The sequence below is a fragment of the Cupressus sempervirens genome, chromosome 1, assembly GCF_028749045.1.
Source record: "Cupressus sempervirens isolate cs-2001-9-10 chromosome 1, ASM2874904v1, whole genome shotgun sequence".
In the NCBI taxonomy this organism is placed as follows: Eukaryota; Viridiplantae; Streptophyta; class Pinopsida; order Cupressales; family Cupressaceae; genus Cupressus; species Cupressus sempervirens.
Window position 1 is genome coordinate 626,589,957 of NC_143118.1, and position 8,765 is coordinate 626,598,721.

Genomic DNA, 8,765 nt, shown 5'->3' on the forward strand with positions numbered 1-8,765 from the left:
TTTTTGTAATGACACAAACTTCTATGTAAACCATTTTTGAGCTGACTTAAGGATTTTTTTATGATTCTAGATGATAAGAACAAATCTATATTGAGGGTCCCTATGCAATACATGCAATGAATTAGTTAAAGGGATGGATTAAGTAGCAAAATGGATGAATAGAAATCATTGATTCATACCCAACCCTAAGTCACCTAGGTCTTCTTAAGGAAGGAAAATATTAAAACATTGTGTGTGCAAAGAGAGAAGTTTGTATGCATAGATAGAGCATTCATGGTGGCTAAGGAGTTGTGAATTGAGTTATGAATTGTAGAATAAGTTAGAGGAGAACAAAGAAAATAAGTTAGAGGATATGATTAATACATCTAACCAGAGAGGATCAAAGATACATGCAAAGAGGTGATCTATTATCTAGCAACAGAGTGCTAACCGTAGGATCATTGGTGAGACATTCTAACAGGTGAATCAGTTAAATCTCTAAATAGAGTAGTCCTAACAAGCTATTGTAAATCCTTTTACATGGTGCTTACTTCATTGTAATTTTAAGTCCTTTAATCAGGAACACTTCCAATAGGGTGTTGAAATCCTTAAATAGGGTAAGATCTAACAATCTTTATAAGCCTTTAACAGGGAAGACCTTTCATAGGGTAGATCATAGTTTATGGTCAAACATTGTAACCTTTATTGGATACACTTTACAACTATAGCAATGAAGATGTGTGGGTGTCATCCCTACCCTAGTTTTACCTTATAATTGGAGGGTTTCTGGGTAACCAAATATCTTGTGTCATATATTCGTTGAATGTTTATTTGATTTCATGCTACAAATGAACATGCTTAGTTGGTATTTTAGTTTACATGAAAATTATGAGATGGATGTGTGGTGAATTTTTTAGTGGATAAAGTTTTGAAGGATTGATACACCGCCCCCCCCCCCCCCCCCCCCCCCCCCCCCCCCCCCCACCCCGCCCCCCCCCAATCTTAGAGTTTAGTTTCCCTATTGTATTTCCAATAATTGGTATTAGAGTCTTGTTCTTTGGAAAGAAAGGCTTTGCATCTTTGAGTAAAGTTCTTGAAGATGGAAGTCTACAAGTTGGGAAAGAGTATTGAGAATCATTGAAATCCATCTTTCCCTACATTAGTTGAATGAAGTAAGAGATGATTGAAAGTTCTCATTAAAGAGAAGGAAAGAGATAGCTATTGAAGAGAATGACACACATTACCAAGAGGAAGACACTACTGAATTATTTGTAGATGGAAACTAAGTGAATTTGATGTAGTAGTTGCAGATCTAATGGAAAAGAATGGTTCCCTAACTTAAGAGGTTATAAATCTTAAGATAGAACAAGAAGTCCAATCAGTATTTCCATGTGAGGTGATCATGTAGAAAAAGAGCTGATGAAGACAAAGTCATGATTGAAGATGTCAAAAGGGTACTGACCAACAAATTGGAAGACAAGACATCAGAGGTAAATAAGATTTCTCACATGTAACTAGAAACAATGAATCAAATGATGGTTTCCAATCACAAATTGAATGGTAAGGACATTGAGATCAGAACCCTAAAATTAAAGAATGAACAATTGAGAAATGATCTGAAAAGAGAAAAAGAATTTGTTTAAAGTTTAAACAACCCTAGTGAAGCTATCAAGTATTTTCAGAAATTGATAAGATATCCTAGATGTAATGATGATACTACTAGATTGGGATACACTAGCACTGAAGAAGGAGAATCGTCTAAAAGTGGTGAATAAAGAAACAAAAAAGGTAAGAACTACAAACCTACTTGTCATAATTATGGAAAGATACGTCATACAATAATTTTTTTTAGGAGCAACAATGAAAATCAAAACCCTAAGAAGATATTCATGGATAACTATCATAAGCGTAACAATTAAGGACATTAGGCACATGAATGCAAGAACAAGACTACAAGCACAAAACGATTTGAAGGTTACTACTACAATTGTAAGAAGTATGGGCATAGAGCATATGAATGAAAATCCAAACCTAACTAGTCATTAAACAAGAAAGCTAAGCTAAACCATACTAAAAGATCCTACAATTGGGATTAAAATACAAGGTATAGTTGTCACTATTGTCAAGAGTATGGACATGTTGCTAAGAATTGCATTAGAACACATTTCAGAAGTGACTATAGTAGATGGTTGAGTCAAACTACAAGTTTTAACTATTTGAAGACTAGTGACATCAACAAAAATTGTCCAACAAGGTCAAAAGCACCTATCAGTTAATTCAATAAAGGAAAAGGAAAGGTTAATGTTGAAGAAGTCAAAGTACAGATGAACAAGACATGGAAGAAAAAGGAAGATTGCAGTACATCAAGTTCAGATGGGATCACTTCATCCAATGGATCAGGTGATCACACCACCCCCAAGTAGGCAATCAAGAGGTATGTGTGGGATAGATATTTCAAAGTTCAATTATACATTAGTTACAAGGATTCAATTCTAAAAAGATCATATATGCATGAAGTGAGATGCAAAGTATTGGTTAGAACCTAGAAACAAATCTATAAGTTTTCATGTTATTGCCAAGCATGAAAAGTTTCAATGTTGTTGCCAAGTGAAAATTAAGTTGATGTCAAGCCATTGAAGGTGATAGTGTTGGCTAAGATCACTGAGGTTGCCAAGTGTGGTAGAAATTACATGGAAGCCAAGTGAGTCAAAATTACTATCGGAGCCAAGCTTACAATTGTGTAAGCATTGAGCATTTATTGTGAAGTTTCAAGCATTATATGGCCATTTTTCAACTCATTCGCAATCATTCAAGATTGAAGACAACACAAAGAGCATAAGGTGAATTGGAGAAATTGATTCAAGCATTTGTTAACTAGATTCAATTGCTACTCGCCACAAAATGTTAATTCAAGGTATTTATCATGTGCTGAGCTACACTGTTTGAAGTTATGTAAACACTAGATAGTTGTAATGACATCTATTTCTTCTGCTATTGTGATTAAGGAAGGAAAATATTTTTTAAATATACATTTGATTAGTAATGAGATTAAACAACCACATATTTGGGCAATTCTTGTTATTGCATATAAAGGAGACTGGTTTGGTGCATTATCTATTATATCACCACAAGTTTTAATGATACAAGATGTAAGGTGTTTCTATACTTGTAAGGTAGGGAGTATAAGAGACATGAAAATCAGAGACTTGTATGGAAAACTATTAGAAAATGAAGTATTCAAAGAGGAAAACAAAATTGTATAGAGAAAAGGGTTAATCTGTGCCCTAGATTTTTCTAACGTATTTAAGAAAGAGTGGATTAAAATAGTTCTTAGTAGAACAAATAACAACTCTATATGGTTAGAAGATGGCCCTATCAAGATCACAAAGAGAATTATTCAATGGGTAATAGGGTCTCCTACCCTAGATAGATCAAAGACTATGAGGAGTGATGCAAAAAAGGCAATTGAGAAGAATACAAGGGTAGTATGGAACAAGAGAAGGATGACCATAGACACAATCACTATTCACCTAATTGCATTTGTAGTAAGAGTAATTGTGCATAAGTTTTGTCAATCTAGTAGATGGAATAGTGTACCATGTATAGTTTTGGATTTAGCCTATAAGATAGTAAAGAAGGACCATTCTTATGATCTTGTCGAGTTACAACTACAACATTTATCAGAAAACTTGGGAGCCATAAGAAAGAAAAAAAATGCACAATGCAAATTTGGTTAAATACTTGTTTGTATATTTTTCTATGTGTGGAACACTTTTCCCTCATTTGGATAAGTTTCCTAGAAGACCAATAGGTCTATTGTAGTGTAGATTGGAGAATACATAGAGAAACTTGGAGATAATTTTGAGACTATAATGAAAAGTTATTTTGAAGACTTAAAGAAGTCAATGAAAATAAGACTGAGAATACTAGTGTCACTAGTAGAGAAATATTACCATGATTTTTTTTTCTAGTTGATGTTGATTTCACTTACGTTCAAGCTATTGTTCTAAGGGTGATATGGCTCAGGCCATTGCCTTATGAAATTAATGTGGATGAGGCATCTGCAATCATCACCACTTTACTAGTAGAGGAAGTAGATAAGATGGCTACTACATTTGGAAACAATGATGTAGCCAAGTCTAAAATCACAATGGACTTGAAGATAGCTTTTGTGATGAGGAAGAAGAAAAAAATTGTGAAAAATCTCAAGGAACAATTTAGTGAAGAGGTAGAAGGAGATGAAGAAGAAGAGGATGATGAAGATGATGAAGAAGATACACCTGACCAAGCACCACTTGCTCTCACACAGGGTCAATGTGGGGACCAAGGAGAAGAAGAATCAAAATTTGATGAAGGTGCTAAGGGAGAAGAAGCCAATGAAGCACCTATTTCTATAGAAAAGAAGCCAGAAATAAGCAAACCCAAGAAATTTCTAAAACCTTCACAACAAAGGCCTACAGTTCCATTCACCAGGGCTACCACAAGAACTACTACTAAGAAGACTCAAGAACTTGAGAAGCCTAAAGACAAGAGCTAGACTAGCTACCAAGGAAGATGAAGCTGAGTAGAGGCAAAGGAGGAAATATATAGCTCTAGCTAAATCAGATGAGGAGAGGAGCGAGTCAGATGAAATTAGTCAATTTCAAGTGGTAAGCCATATTCCCTCTTATAATTTGGACAACCTATGTGATAATATAAAAAATAATGTTAATTTATTAGGGTTCACACATGTTGAGTCTGATAAACTTGGTAAAATAGAAATGAATAAGGTTGAAGAATCTGTGTACAAAATGATTGTCACATTCAAGAATGTACCCCTATTGGGCTTGCCAACTCTTTACCCAAAAGCCTATATGAAAGAGTTGAGAAAAAATGGCAATTTAGTTTAAATACTAAAAGGAATATTAGGGAGACAACTCTTGCTAGAGTAATGCCATAAATAGATAAGTAATCTATGACTAAGGCCATTAATAAGTATAAGGGGAGATTTTCTTCAAAATATAGAGCACCCAAAATAATATTGAAGAAGTTGTCAAACAGAGCACCCAAACATGGAAGGTTATCTATGGGTTGCAGATAGAAAAAGCTATTGAGAAAGAACCTGTGAAAGTATGTGAAGAAAAAATTGAACAAGAGGTAGTTAAGATAATAAAGGATGAATCTATAAGGGAAGGACAAGAGGAAGACACTATAAAAAAATAAGATACAGAGGCTATAGCCAAGGAAGAGCAACAACAAGATCAAAATGTACCAGAGGTACGTATGCCGAGTGTTAGTCCCCCTCATGGGGAAAAAGTGGATCAATAAGAAGAAACATTAAAGATCAAGGATATCTCTAACAACACCCCTCATAAAATCAATCCCTTAATAGATGAGGATATGTAGAATATATTGATTGATTCCACTACCAAGGTAAAACTATGCAATTGTCTTGTATTGATGAGTGTGGATGAGATTGAGAAGGTAGAATTGGCATCTGCAAGGGAGAAAACTCAAGAATTATCCATTGTCCCCCCTCAATCTATAGAAAAAAAAAACCTAGAATGCCTATTTTATTATATCAAAGGAAGGACACAATTTCATCACATGTTAGGACAATGGAGCAAAACATTTTAGTACAAGCAGTTTCAACAATCAAGAAAGGAGAAACCAGTCCAAATAGGTCAGGAAGCCAGTCCTACACCTACAACATAAGAACAAGGTGAAACAAAGATCATGGAAAGGGAGAGGGATATGACTAAAGATTTAGTCTTGAATACAAAACCAATGGAAAAAATAGAAATTTAGACACTGGTTACCCTCCCAAATACTACTACTCCTATTTCTAGTCAAGCACTTCATAGGCCAAGTGTAGAAGCTACACCATTGCAGTCATCAAGGCCTAGTCCTAGTACATCTAAGGTTGAAGAGGTTACATCTTATGGTGATAAGAACTTAGATGAGGTGCCTAAAATTCCAAATTTTGATCTTGCATCAATCACCATAGAGAAAATGAACATATTGTAGGATGCTCTAGCCAGAAAGAAACACCAACAACTACTTAGAAGGGAGCATAGGTAGAAACAAGCACTACATGACATCAAGGACATATTTCTTGATGCATTCAGCCTATCTACACCTGATGAAGAAAATCCAATCATTAATCAGTTGGCAAACATAGTGGAGAAGACAAATGATGAAGACTTGGACACAAATGTCAAATTATTAGAATGGTCTAAGAAGAAATTTCAAGCCAAGGTAATTAAAAAGATATCTAGTGCCATTGCACTAAATCAAGTTGAGTTAGAAATCAAAATTGATGGTGTGAAGAAGGTGTTGGAGAACATTTTCTCTCTTTACACTAAGTTGTATCATGTACCTCTATTCACACAAGAAGTGCAAAGACACATTGACCACCTGGAGAGAGATTTGAAGTCAATAGGTAAAATCCTACAACAATCTCCTAGTCAATGTTAGTCTCATTTTAGAAATTTTTTGTTAGTACAAGGTCAATTAGGAGGATTACAAGCTCAAGATGCCAACATTTGGGTTACACTAAACAATATCTTGTCCATGTTGACCCCTCACATGGAGGTGTTGCACAAGAAACTAGCCTTTGCAGAAACATTGATGAAGAAAGATCACCATCTTTCTACTCATGAAGGCCTAGTTAACCTTGTTTCCAAGTTAGGTATTCAAATCAAATCTCTAGAGGTAGTTGTGAGGCCTCGCCCCGACCCATCGTAGCTTAGTGATACATTACCTTTATTTTTTTATTCATGACTCGAGATGTCGAGACATTATCTGATGCTTAGAACATATTTTATTATTTCATATTGTGTGATGTTATTTCCAGATATATTTGATGATTGTCATTTAATGTTCATGTATACGTATGTTGACGAAATCAGTAGATGTAGGATTGAGATTTGATTTAAGATATTTCAAATGGTTAAGAATTATGAAGGGAGAAGAAACTTTATTAATGTATGTTTTAAATTATGAAAATTTCTGATACATATACATTTATATACATGTGATTTTATGGGACTACTGATGTGTGCAATGAGTGTGCAGATATTTAGCCGAGAAACCCTACGAAGGAACAAAAATGATCTCCATGTGCTAAAATTTGCAAACCCTATTGTTCGTAATTATGTTCTTTCAGTGTCACTTGACACTCGTAAAATGTTTATGTGCTTAATTTGCTAGTTAGAGTTGTTAGATGGACCTATTTTATTCCTAGATTTTAGTTTGTGTCTAAACCTCTTTCCTAAGGCTTTTAACATGTTTTTATTCTAACCAAAGGGTATGGGTATGGGTTAGGGGTCTTTTCCAACCCCTAAGCCCCTTTTTTTGACTTTTGAGGTCACACAAAAGTCCCCTTTTTGCCTTTGTGCAAAAATTGCAAGTGGTTGTCATGAGTTTCCTTACTCCACCTTCTTTTAGGGTTTAACCTTGGTGTAGGTAGAGTTAGGAGTTTCTAGTGTGGCTAGTAGTTGGAGATAGTTATTGCTCCCTTTTCGGTGGTTGATTTGGGGGCTTATTTTAGAGGCCTTCCTTGGTCTAGTGGTTTTGGTTGCCCAATCTCTACATTTAGAGAAGATTTCTTGAAGCTTGAAGTAAGGAGGGATACTCTACTCAAACTGATTCATTGCCATTGCCTCTTTGTGAAGGTCGGAAACTCCCATCTCCCTTATTCAGTTTTTATGTTTTGTTTCATGTTCTTGTTACCTTGTTGTTGTTTTACTATTGTATGGTTGTGGGTATGTTGGGAAGATTTGCAAACCATGTCTTTTTTTGGTTGTTTTCCTTTCTTGTTTATGTTTGAAATTTTGAGTTTTCCTTGCTTGGGTGTTTTGGTATTACTCACCCTAGGAGAGGGCAGAAGTGACCAATTTTGGGAGAGGTCTGTTTAGTTGGACTCCAACCTGTGTAGAGTCTCTTCTCAGGATGAGAAGAGGGATAAAGGGTAGGGTGTTATGGGCCCCTACCCGTCAGCACAAACCTAGTATGAGTATGGCAAGTTTAAATGGAAGAACGGAAGTTCTTGGTTATTGGCCCCGATTGGGCATTTGATTTGGTGTTGTGTTTGACTTCTCTAGTTGGAAGAATCCACCTCTCCCTAGTATTGATTCACTGTGAATCTTATTGTGTAAACCATGTATGATTATGCATGCTTGATGTTCTTGTGGTTCTGCTTGGTTGTCACCCGATCAGTTATTGGTTTCCTCCATGGTTCTTGAAATGAGATTCAGAAGACATTACAAACTCCTTGATTATGATCATGAAGAAAATTTGATAAAATTATTGAAAATTGGGATTGAGATCCTATTGTAAATTGTATTTTTTTAAAACCTTATTATATATGGCAGCGAAGCCGGGTTTTCTTCCTGATTCTTTCCCAGCTGAGCCTTGAATCAGGTTGATAATAAAATAAGTGATTGAGTAAATTTACTTTTCTTAAAATTTTCGTATTCTATGTTGTCATATGAATGTGTATCAAAGATAAGATGCAACAATGATGTTCAATTATACATGATTCAATTTGTGATGTTTGGTGATGCCTCTATTCATATGGACTGTAGAGAGAGATGTTGCTAATCCATGTAAATGTATGGTGTCTTTATCAAGTTTGAAATGATTTAGTTCATGGTTGATTGTGTTGAAAATAAATTTGCAAGAACATGTAGGAAGAATTATGTCAAGAGATCCAAGCTAAAATTGAAACATGATAGAGAAATAACTTTGTGTATTTTGATACTCCCTTCAAAAGGAATGGAGCATTATCATTTTGATCTCTTATT